General features: G+C 37.7%; 1 pseudogene; it reads left to right on the top strand.

Annotated features, from left to right (window-relative positions):
- The first annotated feature begins 10,939 nt into the window (after positions 1-10,939).
- LOC111376748 lies at positions 10,940-15,242 on the top strand (annotated as a pseudogene).
- Positions 15,243-18,552: the final 3,310 nt, after the last annotated feature.

Below are 18,552 nucleotides of genomic sequence, written 5' to 3'. Positions count from 1 at the left end.
AATATACAGTCCCATCTTTCAAGCTAATGAAGAAGGGGCAACAGATAAAGGCAATATGCTTGTAGGAGATTTCATGACCCCTCAGATAATTCAAAGTCAGTCAAGCATAGTGTATCCACCATTTGGACAGCCTAACTTCCAATTGAAGACCGACGTGACACAACTATTTCAAAATAGACATTAATTCTAGGGCACAGCTGAAGATAACCCATGTATGCACGTCTCTAGCTTTTTGGAGATATATTAACACTTCAAATATCAAGGGATTTCAAACGATGCTATTAGATTGAGGTTGTTCCTGCATACCCTGCACGACTAGGCAATAGAATGGCTGGATTCTTAACCAATCGCCAGCATCACTATATGGAACGATCTAGACCAGAAATTTGGCACCATGTTCTTCCTGCCCGCCAAGATTGCAAAGCTCAAGCATAACATATCTATTTTTCGTCAAGGCAACTCAGAGAATTTTGATGAAGCTTGGAATAGGTTCAAAAATATACTGCGAAAGTGTCCATATCATGGAATTAGTAGAGGACTCCAGGTCCAATAATTTTTAAGGGAGATTCCTTCCAGCCTTCAAGAGCATGGTAGACTCATCATCTAACAAACCACTGTCCACAAAAATAATTGATGAAGCATTGAAACTATTCGAGACAATGGATAGTACATCAGCTATATGGACATCAGAATGAGCAGTTCAGAAGAGGACACCGAGAGTTTATGAAGTGGATTTGCCTAGTCTGCAAAAATTGACTCATTATTTCATAAGGTGTTAAACATGTCAAAATCAGCTAACGCAGCACAAATGAAAAAGGCCAGTTGTGAAGAATGTGGAGCTGAACACGTAACAACGAAGTGTCCAATCTTAGTGCAAGGAATAGAACAGTCAGATTTTGCTCAATGGGGACTATGCCAACAGAATAAATCATATGGGTAACATATAATCCAAGTTGGAAAAAGCACCCTAACTTCTCGTGGAGCAACCAAACTCAGAATAGGCCACAGGGCCAGTATCAGGAGCAAGAGAAAAAGCCTCAACTGGAAGAGATGTTTGGAAAATTCATAGAAACAACTAATCAGTACATTGAAGCCAATAATTCATAGAAAAGACTAAAGCAATTACAACTCAAAGTGGGATGCAGCTACCTGAAATACACGTCAGAAAGCCAAGTGTAAATAGAGAAACAACACATCCTGTGGCAAAAGAGACTGTGGAGCATGATGAGCAGATAAATGAATCTACCCCAATAGAAGGTTCAGGCATATCATAGGATAAAGCAACAACAACCGTCAATCCTCATGAGCCTTCCATTCCATTTCCACAAAAGCTAAAAAAGCAGAAGATAGAGCAGCAATATAAAAAGTTTCTCGAAATTTTCAAGAAGCTCCACATAAACATCCCATCGCCGAAGCATTAGTTCAGATGCCTAGCTATGCAAAGTTCTTGAAGGACATCTTATCAAATAAATGTAAGCAAGGGAAACATGAGACAGACATGCTAACTAGGGACGCAGCGTTAGAATCCAGAAGAAGCTTCCATCAAAATTGAAAGATCCAGAGAGTTTCACTATCCCTTGCACTATTGGTGAAGTATATTTTGATAAAACTTTATGTGACCTTGGTACAAGTGTAAATTTAATGCCTTTGTTTGTTTTCTAAAAAACTTGGATTAGAAGAGGCCAAGGCTACAACTATGACATTGCAGTTAGCTGACAGATCCTTGACATATCCACGAGGAATAATTGAAGATGTGCTAATCAAAGTGGAGAAATTCATCTTCCCTGTCAATTTTCTCATTTTGGATATGAAGGAGGACAAGGATATTCCACTAATATTAGGCAAACCATTCTTGGCTACAGGCAGAGCTCTAATTGATGTTCATAAGGGACAGTTGATTCTGAAATTAGGAGAAAAGTGGATTTTTTTTAATGTCTTCAAGGCGATGAAGCTATTTATTAAGTCAGATAGCTACTTCCAGATCAACGTGGTTGACAGGGTGGTTCAAGATTCATTTTTACTACATAATCCATCAGATGCTTATGAGGCTTGCATTGCACACTCTCAGTCAGCACATTTTGATTCTGTAGAGATGGATACGTGTGCAATATTTTTAGATACCAACCCACTTTATACATGCAGAAGGCATTTAGTGGAGCTTGGAATAGGATCCATGAAGCCACTACCATCCATTCAGCAACCACCTAAATTAGAACTCAAGCAACTGCCACCACATCTTAGATATGCCTACTTGGAAGAGTCTTGTACACTTTTGATCAATATCTCAAACACAGTCAGTGAAGTGGAAGAGGAGAAACTACTTAGGGTACTCAAGGAGAATAAAACAGTGATTGGATGGACTATAGCATATATCAAATGGATCGGCCCTTCACTATATATGCATAAGATTATCATAAGAGAGAGTTTTCAGACAACCATAGAAAGTCAAAGGAGGTTGAACCCAAATATGAAAGAAGTGGTTAGAGTAGAGGTACTCAAGCTTCTAGATGTAGGAATCATATATTCGATATCAGACATTGCATGGATCAGCCCAATTCAGGGATGGAGGGTCTGCATCGATTACTGCAAACTTAACGTAGCTGTAACGAAAGATCACTTTCTCCTTTTGTTTATTGATCAAAAGCTAAAGAGATTAGCAGGCCACTCACATTACAGCTTTCTCGATGGGTACTCATGTTACAATCAGATACTAGTGGCACAAGATGACCAGGAGAAAATAACTTTCACTTGCTCCTATGGTACCTTTCCATATCGTAGGATGCCCTTAGGCCTTTGCAACGCTCCTCCCACATTTCAGAAGTACATGATGGTAATTTTCTCAAACATGGTAAAGAAGTTCATAGAAATATTCATGGATGATTTCTCAATCTTTGGGTCATCATTTGACAAGTGTTTGGAGCACTTGATTATGCTCTTACAAAGATACAGGGAAACTAATTTGGTATTGAATTGGGAGAAATACCACTTCATGGTATATGAGGAGATTGTGCTAGGACACCGAGTATCAACAAAGGGAATCAAAGTGGACAAAGCAAAGATTTAGGTCATTGAAAAGCGACCGTCACCTACATCAGTTAAGGGTGTTCACAGTTTTCTGGGACATGCTAGATTTTACAGAAGATTCATCAAGGACTTCTCGAAAATCACTAAGTCACTATGCAACCTATTGATGAAAGATGTGTCGTTTGAGTTTAATGAAGAATGCCTGATAGCTTTCAACACTCTGAAAGAGAAACTCACGTTAGCACCGGTAATTGTAGCACCAGATTGAGAATTACCTTTTAAACTAATGTGTGATGCCAGTGATCATATTGTGGGTGCAGTATTGGGATAACAAACAAATAAGGTCTTTCATGTGATTTACTATACAAGCAGAACACTGAATGATGCTCAAATTAACTATGCAACCACTGAAAAAGAACTATTAGCTGTGGTATATGCATTCGACAAATTCAGGTCATATCTTGTAGGGTTTAAGGTCATAGTCTACACAGATCACGATATACTGAAATATCTAATGACAAAGAAAGATGCTAAGCCGAGATTGATCCATTGGGTATTATTGCTACAAGAATTTGATATCGAAATTCGAGACAAAGAGGGTAGTAAAAATGTGGTAGCTGATCACCTATCGCGATTGGAGCTTGGAGAACTAGAAGAGTCAGTGGATATCAATGAGATTCTTCCAGATGAGTAGATGTATAATGTAGAAGAAGCACCATGGTGTGCAGATATTGTCAACTATTTGGCTAAGTCCATCCCACTACTAAATTACTCAAGTCACCAAAGAAAAAAGTTCTTTGCTAAACGAAAATACTACTTCTGGGAAGACCCTATTCTCTATAGATGTGGGACAAATAAAATTACTAGAAGATATATGCCTAAAGAAGAAGCGCCCGAGATTCTTGAACATTGTCATTCATCTGCTTATGCGGGACACTTTGGAGCTTCAAAGACTGTTGTGAACAGTTTACAGTCAGGGTTTTAATGGCCTACATTGTTCAGAGACACCTTTGAATTTGTCAAGAGATGTGATAGATGTCAACGCACTGCGAATATCTCAAGGAGGAATGAAATGCCAGTAAACAATATATTGGAGGTTGAGATATTTGATGTCTGAGAAACCGACTTTATGGGATATTTTCTCCCATCATTCTCAAATCAGTATATCCTGACGACCATTAATTATGTGTCTAAGTGGGTAGAAGCAACTACATTACCAACCAACGATGCGAAGAGGGTAATTGGTTTTTGAAGAAGTACATTTTCACTCGATATGACACACCCCGAGCGATAATCAATGACGGGGGTAAACAATTCTACAATCACCAAATTGAGCAGTTGTTAAGTAAAATGGCATTAAACACCATGTAGCTACCCCATGTCGTCCATAGACCAGTGGGCAAGTTGAAGTTTCTAATCAACAGTTGAAAAGAATACTTGAAGTTACAGTGAATCTATCTCGAAAGGACTGGTCTAAAAAGCTGAATGACACATTGTGGACTTATAGAACAGCATTCAAGACATCGATAGATGCTACAACTTTAAGGTTGCAAACTCAAGTGTAGGTTGTCGCAAGTAGTAAATCTCGAAAGTCCGAGGTCGAACCACAGGGAATTGGAAGGAAATGAACTAGTCTATGAGTAGTGAACGGTTGGTGGAAATAAGATTGAGACGAACACTAGAGCGTCGGGGATTCACTTCAGATAAATGAGTAGAAATTGCCCTTGATCTTTAATTTAACTCATATGAAAATCAACTAAGGAGTGATCTCATATGGAAGATAAAACATTGATCACAAATATATTGAAAGATAGATCTTGATAATTGTTTAAGAGAATATGTCAAAATAAGTTGTTGGAATGTAGAGATTATCTAAGCATTTATTGTGCCAAAATTGTCAACAATAAATCAAAGTCTTTAACAAACCAAAACCATTTGTAGAACATATACTTCAACCAAGAAAGAAGATGAACATTGAAGAACAAAATGAAAAATCAAAGACAATACTAAACATTCATCAAAGTTTCACCCTTAGCTCTAGCTAAATGTTTAGAAATACATAGTGAAATGTTACAAAGAAAATGAAGGAAACTAGAATATGATGAAGAGGAATGGATGCCCTCAAAATCGTGGCCAAGGTCCCCTTTTGTAGGCAAAGGAACATCCAAAATTCAAGTAGGCAATGCAACTTGTTTCTGTCCAGCTTCAAGACAGCTGGAACATGCAAATTGATGCCAATTTTCAGATACATTTTGCAGAGAATTTGGACTTATGATCAACAGAAAAATTATTTCTACTTGAGTTATCTTTCCATTGGTTCAAATATCAGGTTCATGGGATCTATATAACTCCAGATATGACAAAAACAATTAGTGCTACTTCACAGGTAAAGCTGTATCCGGCAGGTAACAAGCTGGACTTTGGACGGTAATTTTGTCTGCCTTGTGTTATGAATTTGACTTCTTCCAAAACATGAAAGTTGTAGAAACATGTCTTATATTTCCAACCCAACTTGAATCACCTCGATCCAATGTCTTCAGCTCAAGTTATGATTATTTTACCAACAGATGCTTCTTGCTTGAGACAGTCACTATTTTTTACTTTTCAACATTATTTTCCTCCACTTGTTCTAAATTGGAAATACATGTGAAATACATCAAATAGATACTCTTTCAAATGTATAATACTCATGTCGACATGTATGTAAATACGTATTTCAATCAATTGCATTTTTAACCATGTATTTATGGAAATTGAATTTACGGCAAGAGAATTGAAATTAGAGACTAACATTAGTGTTTTTAAACAAAGTGAATGTAAAATGCCTTGTAAATGATATATCTTTGAAGCACTTTTAGACACTAATCAATAGACATGTCTCCATACCATCTAGTTTTTGGGAAAATGTGCCACCTGCCACTTGAATTGGAATATCGTGCATACTGGGCCATGAAATGATTAAACATGGATTTGAAAGCTGCTAGTGAAAAGCGTCTACTGCAACTGAATGAGTTAGATGAATTTCGGAAGGAAGCATTTGAAAATGTGAAACTCTACAAGGAATGAACCAAGAAGTGGCATGACTTGCATATTCAGAAGTGAGAGTTTGAAGTGGGGCAGAAAGTGCTATTGTACAACTCTAGACTCAAGCTTTTCCTTGGAAAACTAAGGCCAAGGTGGTCGGGTCCTTACAGTATTACAAAGGTGCTACCTTACGGGGCTATAGAGATCAGTCATGAAACCAAGGGTACCTTCACAGTTAATGGGCAAAGGCTGAAGCTCTATTGGAGTAGTGAGTTCTCTAAGGAAAAGTCCAGCGTTGGCCTCGAGACACCGGAATGAAGCATGCAGAGGAAGGTCGAGCTATCAACTATAAACTAGCGCTGGGTGGGAGGCAACCCACTATATTCTTTTGATTTATTTTGCTTTTTACATTAATTTAGGAGTTTTTTTATTTTAAGTTTGCATTTTAGATAATTACATCATCGACCATCTGTAAGAGTCTAAGCATGTTCCACACACATCCCACTGCATTAAGCATAAGTCAGGAGATTCAAATTTGTATTTTGGTGGTTGGGAAGGAGTTTCACGTAATTCGAGCAAATAGTGATTTTCAAAACTTTTTGGGGATCAAGGGTGATTTCAAAATTAAAAAGTGGTTTGGAACTAAGTCTATGGCATGCACGTACCCCATGTGGTTTAAAATGTGTTTTTTCGGGTAGGTGAAAAGTCGGGTCAAAGTCACAAGGTGAAAATAGAGATTTTTGGGGAAATTTTTAACAAAATTTGGATTGAATAAAATTTTTTAATCGTCCACGTGCATTTAAAAAATATATAAAAAAATAGTGGTGCGGCAGGTAGTCTATGCGACCGTATGGACATACCTGCCTTACGGTCACATGGAAGGATGCAGGGCCTAAAATGGCCCTGCTATTTTGGTCTATGCGACTGCAAGCATCAACTCTATACAGTCGCATAGAGCAATAAAAAAATTGGTTTTATAAGACACCCGCACACACCAAAACACACGAGTCCCTCTCCCCCAACCTCTTAACTCACAGCCTCCTACACTACCCACAACCCATCACAAACAACACAATTCATAACCCACATCACAACATCATTTTACATTCACTTAGTGGTAGTATTCATTATTCCAAATTCCTACAATTTTGCAAGGTAAGTGTTCTAAACCCTATTCTATCAATTTCGAAACTGGGGATATTTTGTTTTCTTTTTTGGGAACTTGATGGAGTTTGTGTATTATTGTTGTGATTATGAGTATTTTGCGAAAAAAGGAAAAAAGAAAAAGATGACCTACATTGTAAGGTATCAATTGCCAAAGTCAAGATATTCTCATTATGCACACAAGGTGTTTTATACAAATCCTAAATGAAGGTTGCATTGGTGGTAATCAACATTGATATAGTATTGAGTGTTGTGATAGATGTCTAGGAAAATATGTTGGAAAAGCATCAAACGTCAAATTGTACACACGTAGTCATGACATGGCTAAGTCAAGGCACCTCGCGTCACCCATTTGGCCCCGTAATTTAACACCCCAAATGATGTCCAAATGACTCAAAATTCGAATATGTACTAGAGTGAATTGAATACATCCATATGCCTAGATATCGCCCTAGAAATTTTCGATGTTTCTTGATGGTGCCCGGGGTAAAAGTCCTAAGTCGATCATGGATCCAAATTGAACAAAGTGCATGATTGAGCTCAGTTTTGTTGGTGTTTGACATTTTCATGATACAAAATCTATTTCAAGACATATTTGCTGATTTTTGCACATATAAAAAGGCACATTGAAGCAAGTTGGAGGCTATGTTTTTATGTTCGTTTCATCATTTCTTATCACTATCTATTTGCACCTGGTGTTCTAATATACTATTATGCACTTTTGCAGGACGCTGCATAGAAGAACATCAAAGGGCAAGGAAAAAGTGGGATCTTCATCGGGCACCGCACGCACCAGAGAGCCTAAAGGAGGCATAAGGAGATTTTTCACCTCCGAGACTGTAGCCCACTTTTCAAACACTATCAGCCACTAGGAAACAATTCCTGAAAGGCTCGTCAAGCTCGATGATTTTCCCTCTTTTGAGATAGTCACATTGGTCCAATGCTGTGGATGGGAAAAAGTGGTGGAACAGCCTCACCCAATTTGTGAAAGCCTGGTTAGGAAATTCTATGCAAACTTCAATGCCGAAATAGATACTCCATGGTCAGAACATCAAACATGTGTGAGAGGAAAATGGATCATGTTCTCACCAGAGGTTATACATGATTATTACCAGCTGAGTTTTAATTGGAATGAAGCAGCCGAGGTACTTTTGGGATAAAAAATTGCCTGGCTCTTCCCGATAGCAAATTGGTACCAGATTGAGCTCACGCCATCTATAGCCATCCTATGGCTATTCATGTGTCACAATATTGAACCTATCTCACATAGGACAACTTTTACGAATCTGAAGGCAGGGTTCATATATTATCTGGTTCAGAGAAACAAGATTGATCTAGCCAGCTACATCTATAATCAAGTCCACACGATTGGAATATGGGGAGACAGACATAGTTCAATGATATTCTTGAGTCGAATCAGCTGGATTTGTAGGGCAGCAGGTGTTACCATCCCGTCAGGAGAAGAACTTGAAAAGCCTAGCCCTTTCATCAAGTGCACTACATTGGAGGCACGGGATTGAGCTAGAGAAAAGCATCAAGAAAAGCTGGAGAACGAACGGCATAGACAGCAACAAGCCGAAGCAGGACAAGCAGCTAGAGATATAGAGATGCCACAAGTTCCTCCACCACCGGTTGATGTCGATACATAGTTACTGAGGTAAATGTTTGCTACGATGATAGGATATAGCCAGGACATTCAAAGCCTTTAGCAAGCATTTGGGGCTATGAGTACAAACATCCAACGGGTGCAAAACCACATGGCAATCACATGAAACTATGCATCAAACGCCAATAGAGAGTCTCATGCAACACGAAGAGAAATTGACACCATTAATGGAAGATTGGGCATGTACATCAGTCGACTAGACGACATCCAATGGTGAGTGAATGAGACATGGGACCATTTAGGTAGTGTGGAGAACAGGGTTCAGGCTACGCAGCCCGAGCAAACCCAGTAATCAGAGCTATTGAGGCAGATTTTATCCCTTCTCTCTCCACCACCAAGAGATGATACTGTACGACTCAGCTTTTCGTCACCACCACCACATTGATCAGGAGAGTCTCGTTTACCCTGTTTTGCATTTATTTTGTACTTGTCCTTTCTTATGCCTGTTGTTGTAAAATTTTGTTTTGCAAGTGTACGACCCGTAACAAGTAATATTGGACCTAAGAGTTTGAATTGTCGATCCCACAAGGACTATTTTCTAGCACTTAATTCAATTTTTTATTAACTACTATTTGACTAAAACAAATTATAAGTTGTAAAATCTGAGTTTTAATCTAAATTCTAGAAAATAAATGGATGTTCACACGATTGGTTGGAGAATCAAATAATGAATGGAAGTTCGGGCAGAATAACTTTACCAATTGATCACCTTTACATCTCAAATTAAAACTCAATTCTAATGTAGTGTTCGATCGAATTCTCCTATTGTATTTAATTTACCTCTCTCGAGTTCTCATTAAGCCTATTCAACTAATTAAATTTCATATCTCTATGAAAATTCAACTTAGTTAAACGAGTTCTATGTCCTAGGAATTCAATTGTGACCGCAATAAATGGTATAGGTATCTATACTCGTTATACCAATGTACTGGATTTTACTACATTGTCTAAATCCTAAACTCATATCTCTATTTGTAAAGAATTCACAAAAATCATCAAATTATTAATCAGATAATTTAATGCATTCAACTCATAGCAAGATCAACACATGGAAAAATTAAAAACTAAGAATCTTAATAAGAGAATGTAAAGGATCCCAATTTGTTACATTATTCCTCCTAACAATGAATTTAGCTACTCATAATGCAAGAAGGAAAATAGGAAATTGTCTTAGAATACATCTCCGGATTTGTAATAAAGATGTAGAAGATAAAGTAGAATTCTTGCACCAAGATCTCCTTTCCCTTCCAATGAATGCTTCTAATCTTCAATTGCTTGGTGTTAATCTTCTTGAATTTCTCTTTTGAATCTCCCTTTTTGTTATCTTATCTCCAATGTGTCAAGAACCCTCAAAAGTATGAGAAAGAATGTATTTATAGGTGCCCCTCCATTTTGTGTAGAAGTAGGATTTTTATGGATTTTAAAACGGCCCAAAAAAAGCGCGCCCTAGACACTTAGTTGCAGCGCCTAAGCGCTACGAGACAACACCTAGGCACTGATGATAGCACTTGGGTGCTATGATTGCAGCGCCTAGGCGATGCCTCTCGGGTTCAAATTTCATCTTTTTTCAAGTTCGTAGCGCCCGCCTGGGCACTATGAATGCAGTGCCTAAGTGTTATCTTTCTACCCCAATTCTATGGTTTTGGCCTCTTTGTCTACTTCAATATCTCTTTTTGTATCGCCTCTCCTAATCTTCAAAACAACACTAACAAACACATCAAAAATGTTCTATACTCACAAGATCTAGCATTTAATCAAGCTGTGCAAAATTCATGAGTAAAACAAATTCATCACCTGTTAAACTTCTACTTTTCACATTGAGGACAACGTATTGTATAAGTTTGGGAGAGGTGGCATAATTTGGCACTTTAGCATTTTGGCATCTATTTTCCATTGTAATTGTAATATCTGTCGCTACATTATGTTCTTGTCGAGTGTATAAAAAAATTGAAAAATTACATGCTTTGTTCAATTTCTTTGCATTGTGTGCTTGTGTGGATTTAACTACCTAGCCGGCTATGATGTGATCATTGGAGTAGACATGCATTAGGAACTGTAGATATGGTGCTGAAGTTGATTAACATGTCTGTTGATGTAACACTTGACAAATCTTTTGCAAACACTCTTGCTTTACATTTTAGGTTAGTGATTGGATTCTTGAATGAAGTAGGAGAAATAGTGAAAAGCATCTATTATAAATACCAGTAAACCCTATTAGGATAGTTTGGTGATGGTTGATCAATTATAGGGTAACATTGAGATGAGTGGGGCTCTGTGCATGAAATTGTATTGTGTAGATTTCCTAGATTAATAAGGTGAGAGTAGGTGAAAGTCTTAAGTTAGGGTTTGGTTTTGGAAACTGAATGTCTAGAAAAATAAAAGGGACATAAACTAATTTGCGTAAAAAAACACTTTTTCCCAAGCCTTTATGACTTGAACAAGTAAGCCTGTATGCGTGTTTTGAAACCTGGTACCCTAAGGCCAACTGATCTGGGAGTCATCGGCCCAAAATTTGCTAAAGGAGTCATATAAAAAGCAAAAAAGAGAGAAGTTAATAAAATAGTCATCTGATCGAGCCTTTATAACTCGAGTGAATAAACTTGTAAGGATCTAAAAACTGATGCCCTAAAGCCAACTGGTTTGGGAGTCATCGGCCCAAAGCTCATCACATGGATTATATAGAAAGCAAATGAGAAGATGATTCAAAAAAATATTTCAAAAAAAGTGAATAAAAGATACAAGATTGAGAAGAAAGCCCTTGGACATTTGGTTGATAAAACTGGATATTTGATGCAAGGCTAGTAACTTGGTTTAATCTTAGGGGTCGAAACAATCAAATCTAGGAGAGCCTTTACTTGTTGACATGTAAACTTGTAATAGTGAGATTTATCCAAGCTAAGAGAGGGTAAGGACTGTAGATACTTAAACTCCTAACTTTACCACACACACCCGGATAATCGAGTGAAAAGAATAAGTTTAGGGGTGCGTATTACTCGAGCGAGGTAAGGATATATTAGACCACTATGGGTTGGGTTTAATCCATCGAGAGCTTGATATGTTGGCATGAGAACACACACACAGGTTGAGTATGCATTTACAGATAAGGGTTGATTTTCTTCTTACACAATGAAACGGTTTCCTATGTTGATTTCTGAATTCCAATCCTGAGACACGGCAGGCTATCAAGCCATGTTTTCATGTAGGGTTAAGTTACTATCTTGTTTGAGGACAAACAATAGTTCAATTTGGGGGGTTTTGATAATTGTGTTTTTACACACTTATTCGAGCCACAACATGACTAAATTGTGTTAATTATAGTTGGAATGTGGCTTAAGTTTACGTAATTCGATTTTGTAGGTTATCTTGATGGATGTGATAGAATCCAAGAGAAAAGATGGGAAAATGACCAAAATGAAGAAAAATGAAAGTTTAGGGACTAAAGTGAAATTATCTAAAAGATGACCCGAAAGAGTAATTGAGGATTTGATTGAGCCATCTACCAATTGGAGGCCACTATTGATGTATGGAATGAAAAGAATGAAGGAACAAGGTCAAAAATTGAAGAAAACAAGTTCGAGGACCAAAATGGCAATTGTTGGATATTTCTATTACTATGCGATCGTATAGTAGTAATGCCATGCAGTTGAATGCATGGCATCCAAGAGTTTAAAGCCTAAAAAAATTTCATCTGCGTAGTCTCATAGACCAAAGTCGAGGCCAAAATCTACAGTTTCCTATTTTCGTTAAAATCCTTGTGGAACTTCATTTAGACGCAATATATAAACACTAAAACCGTCAGATAAATGGCAAAACGTCTGGGAAAGAAAGAGAACTCATATTGGAGAGGATTTCACGCCATAAGCATGAGGAGAAACGTGAAGATTAAGGAGATTACACGCCAATTCATTCACTGATGATGTCGTTTTTTACAACTATTATGTATTTTGTTCTTTTCACCATCTTAGACTAGGTTTTCATGTACTAGGAAATCGATGAACCTTGTGATGTGATAATTAATTCTTTATTTCATGATTTTGATATTAAAATATGTTTTGATTGTTTTGAATGGTTTATATGCACTTATTTTCTCCACAATTATTGTGCATGTAATTTGTGGGAGTTTGGTAACTTGTTCTTGCGTTCGAGAGACGTGGAAAAGGTTTGACATGGTATGAACCATCTTAGGGTCCAATAAAGGATAGAGATATACCGCTATGCTCTACGTAAATATTTAAGTACTCACAAAACTACATACATTCTTGTATATTTGCATCCGTTATATAAATATAGGCTAGTGGTATATGAGAATAGGTTTGACGTGTCTCGAGAGAGGGTGTTCGATAGATTTAGGTGCATTGATTTTTCAAAGTTTCATCGTGTTGTAAAATTGTGAAATTAGGGTTAAATTGAACATTGCTTGGAAATTCGTGATCATAGTGAAATTCACACTTATTGATACAACCAATTTGCGTTCCAAACAGTTAATTTGCATTCTAGTTCATTAAAACATCGTTTTACATGTTTAGTTCATTAAAATCATAAACAATTGCATAAATTAGAGTTTTCTTGAAATTAGGATTCTCTTAGGTTAAAAAGCCATTCTCGATAATGTAGTTTTAGTCAAGGCTACATAGGTAAAATTGAACTACTCAATCTCTATGGGACATTCAGACTCAATTTATCCACTTTATTACTTGTTGCGAACAATATACTTGCGGTGGTTTAAATCGAAATAAATAATTTCATGAACATAATGCTATGTTGTTACTATTTTCAATGTACAATCAAATAGTAAATAAGAAGAAGGTCATCTACACCCTCAAATATGCACCAAAAAATATACTCATGACTGTGTAGCAGGCTTCATTGGCTTCCATGTAACCAAACACGTGGTCAAACTCTACCCTGATTACAAGAGCATGGCCCTTGATAAGCTTGACTATTGTTCCATCCCCAAGAATCTATGCCCTTTATTCTTCACCAAATTTCAAGTTTATTAAAACAGATATTGACAGTGCTGATCTTATCAATCATCTGTTGGTTGTTGAGGAAATTGATACCATAATGCACTTTGTAGCACAAAACCATGTTGACAATTCATTTGGAAATTTATTCGAGTTCACGAACAATAATATTACCGTAGTCATGTTCTTTTTGAAGCTTGTAAAGTCACGAAACGGATTAAAGATTCATTTATGTTAGTACAGATGGAGTATATGGAGAGTCTGATATGGAGACTGTATTGGCAATCCTAAGGCTTCTCAACTTCTTTCGACAAATCCATATTCTACGACAAAAGCTGGTGTAGAAATGTTGGTAATGGCATACCACCGTTCATACACTCTCCCCACGATCACAGCCCAAGGTAACATTAAGCTACCTTATGATCTAAAATTTTAATATGTTAGAGAATGGAGAAATTTATTTTAGATTTTGTCTTCAACATGCATGTGCATGCCGATTAAATATTTGAGTCACAGCCAGACACACATGTGTAAAATTTTTATAAATAGGTGGAAGAGACACTTGATTGTAGGAATTTTGCATATCGTGATACTATATTGAACACCTCGTCTAAACACTTGATTATTAAAGAGGGACAAATTATTTAAATTAATTTCTATCTTCAATAGGTAACAATGTTTATGGCCCTAATCAGCATCCTCAGAAGTTGAATCCTGAGTTGATTCTTCTTCTAAGAAGGGTGAACATTCGCCTATTCATGGTGATGGTACAAATGTGATAAGTTATCTGCATTATGATGATGTTGCTGAGGCATTTGATGTTATACTCCATAAAGGGGTGATTGGCCATTTGTACAACATTACCATGGAGATGGGGATGAGAGTTTTAGACGTAGCTACCTGTCTGCAAGCTTTTCAAATTGAAACCGGAGAAGGTTGTATAGTTTGTACAAGATATGCCTTTTAATGATCAAAGGCATTTCTTCGATGATTAGAAGCTAAAAAGTTATAGAAAGACGGTTAGATTGGAGGTATTTTAAGGAAAACTTTGTAAAGAATACAGCATTGGATTCAAGTATGGGGCAGGAAAACTATAGGATAGAAACTCACTGATTGAAGATTCAAGGAGGGTACAACCATCTCATGTGTTTAATGTAGCTAGAGTTACTGGCAGGCCTAATGTGGATTGGTGCGAGTCACATAAGGTTGAAATAATTAAAACTAATATTGTTGGGACCCTAACTTTGGCTTATGTTTGAGAGCAACAAGGTCTTTTAGTGATGAATTTTGTAACCGGTTGTATATTCGAGTGTGACAAGAACCAACCTAAGGGCTGGAGAATTGGATTCAAGGAGGACAAAGAATCGAATTTTACAGAATCCTTCTACTCCAAGACTTAGGCATTGGTAAGTAACAAACTACAAATTTACTTTAATTTTTGTTGACCTCGTTTCCAGTTGGGCCACGCTGACAAAAAATACCGAACCTACCCACGCACATGTAAGCTAAATCTATTATGCTAAGATACCTAAAGTGGTGTAAGACAGTCCAAAATAGGGCTTGGGAGTGGCTCAAAGGAAGGGGACATCAACGTTCGAAATCCAATGATACATTAGTAGAATGATTACACAGTAATTACCAATCAATGGAGATGAATAACACGCAAACTTGATTATAATCATAAGAGAGCAAAATGGAGTTTATTTTCTTGTATTTGAAGTTGCATTAGCCTTACAATGATAACATAAGGGAGTATTTATAGTAGTACAAAGTAAATTGTGGCCCTCAGATGGGGATACACATGGCCTCATCTTCTTGACCCATACATCTAATCCTCGGAATCACTTTTGGCTTGCTAGCCCACTTTATATTTATTGGTTAGCAGAGCCGCCACTTTACTTTACAAGACTTGATACTTAAACTCTATAATAGATGTCTCATCAATCACTCGGGGAAAATACTTAAGTAAAAGTGAATCTCTTGGAAAAAGTGATAGTAGAAAGGCTTCGGAGGCCATAGCTTCGACACATGGGCCTCGAAGTGGACAAAATGGACCTTGAAATGTACTTTGACTTCAAGATGCTGAGGCTCTGTTGGTTTCTAGTTGTGTTCCACGAGCTTGAGGGCTTTGGCCACCATGCCACATGTTATATCTTAGGTGGGCAAAGGACCAAAGTGGGTCGGCCACATGTGATAAGATGTAACAATAGTCTTCCAAGTCCAGGTATAATCATTTATGTCATGCGTGGAATTCAATATTTAAGTAGAGTTTTTTTAGTTCATTTTTGGAAATTTTTTTTATTTTTTATTTCTAATAATAGTCCCCCAAGTCCAATCATAATCATTTATGTTATGGTTGGAGTTTAGAATTTACAGCACTTCTTCGTTACTAATACCTGGGATTTATTGTTGTTGCCTTTAACTAGCTGGGGCTAGAAATTTTAAGGTGCTGAAGCTCGTTGTGTTTAGTTACTAAATTTTTGTTTGGAGCCGAGCCTTATAATGATTACAGCCGAGTGAATTTGAAGCCTAGGCTGGGACATTATCGAGGCTTTTTTATTGTGGCTGAATGAATTTGAAGCCGAAGCGAGGACATTGCCGAGGCTGTTTTATTGTGGCTAAATGAATTTAAAGTCGAGGTGGAGACATGCCAAGGTTGTTTTATTGTGGCCGAACGAAATTGGAGCCGAGGTGGATGAGAGTAATGATTATTTTTGCTAATCGTGCCAATGATTTGATGTTTGTGTACGTTACCAAGTAAAAAAGCAACCGGCCCATACAACTTTCAATACACGTACGATCGTTGCATTAAATATGTAATGATATTCTCAATTGGGAAAATATGAAGGGGACATGCCCAAATGGTGCGTGAGAGGTATGCAATGATCTGAGGTATTGGTTTGGAAAACCCTTTTGAATTCTCCGCTTCAGATTCAAGTAAAATGAATGGCTCAGATTTAATGGGCCTTAATCCAACGGCTAGGATTCTTTTTGGCTTCATATGAGAGATTGACCATCCTCATTTTGAAACTTTTACTTCTGCAAATTTCTCTTAAACTCTACAAATTAGTCCAAGTCTTTTGAAGTCTTTCATTGTTTATTCTCTGGCATATTTCCTTCTTCGTCTTAGAGTTCTTTGTGTTTATGTATTTTTCCTGCAAAATTTTTGTTTCTATAGTCTTCATCCATTTTTCTTGAATTTTGACATGGATTCTGAGGCGAGTAGGAATTGGTTACTGTTGCTAGATTCAATGATGAGGCAGTAGGTAGTAGCTCCAAGGCTGAATACTACTCGATAGCCGATGAGCCCATAGATTACGAGGTGGAGTGGGGGGCTGGTCAGATAGCTTCAAACATTACCTCTATGAGATTAGCCAAACTTAGGGATAAGTACTGCATACCTCACACAATAGAAATGTTAGTGCTCAAGGCCCATAAACGTATCTATTTTTCGAGGCCGAAATGTATGGCAGTCAGTGAATAGATGTTTAAGATAGGTGTGCGTCTTTCTCTACACCACTTATTTACGATTGTACAAGGAACTTTATGTTGGCACCAACCCAGGTTCTACCAAATGGGTAGAGCCAATTAGTTGGGTCGTACTTCCTCTGGAAAAAAGTGTCCTTAGGGGAGGATATGCCCATGCATGTCTTTCAAACCCTCTTCTAGCCCCAGTGTTGGGAAAACATGAGATAAAGATGTGGTATTATTTGACTCCCTAAGGGCACATACATCGCTTGTAGTGGGTCTACTTTCTTCCATTAAGGGATAGAAGGAATCATGGTTCTGGGTTCGGGACGAATGGCAGATGGTAGAGGGTGATAAGGTCTCAGCATGCATAGTGCCGACATGTTACTACGAAGCACGTGAGTGCCTCTCCTTCTACTATTTATGGCTATTTTTCCAAAGTTTTTTGCTAACTGTGGTAACCTTTCTTGTAGACTCCAGGTCACGCTTTGAGCTTCAGAAGGCGAGTAGGAATTGATTGAGGACATCTACAAACGTCCTCTCTTTCGACCCCCTCATTGACAAAATTCGTTATTTTATTGATTTTGAATTAATGGCATCCAAAGGTAAGAGGCCCTTACACTTGTGGTTTCAATCCTTAAAGTTGTTGAGTTCTGACTCCTCTTTGTGGGTATTTGTAGATAAATTCAAGAAGAGGGTACCCTACTCTAGACATGGCCAGCATTCTGAATGTCACTTCCACTGTTAGTGCAAAGGCTTTGAAGCCCAACTCCAGTACTACGAAAGAAGTGAGGAGCAGAGTGGAGCGCCTCAGCAAGGTCCATGCTGACAAAGGTATCGAGGAGGAAGCTCTTCATTAAGCTAGCCGAGGCAAGGAGGATAAGGGAAACAAGAAAGTCCAGGAAAAGCCCCATAAGAAAAAAAAGTTGGTTCACAATAGTGGCACTTCCATAATAAAATTTGGGACCATTATGTCCCACTCTTGCAAGGCTGATTCTCCACCACCAAAACTAATGGAGTCTACTATAAAGATAGTAAAGGTAGAGATGGTTCAGAGGGCAAAGTAGAAAGAGGCTGCAAGAAAGAAGGAGGAGGCCTCCCAAGCCATTGTAAAGGTTCCTCCAGCGAAGACCCTTGGAAAGGCGAGGAGGTTCCTTAGTGGGTAGGACGAAGTGATTGTTCCTACTATCTCAAAAATGTTGACGACTGAGGTCCAAAGTGCTACTGAGAACTTTTATAAAT

The sequence above is a fragment of the Olea europaea genome, unplaced genomic scaffold, assembly GCF_002742605.1.
Source record: "Olea europaea var. sylvestris unplaced genomic scaffold, O_europaea_v1 scaffold156, whole genome shotgun sequence".
NCBI lineage: Eukaryota > Viridiplantae > Streptophyta > Magnoliopsida > Lamiales > Oleaceae > Olea > Olea europaea.
This window is presented reverse-complemented; position numbering and strand designations above follow the sequence as displayed.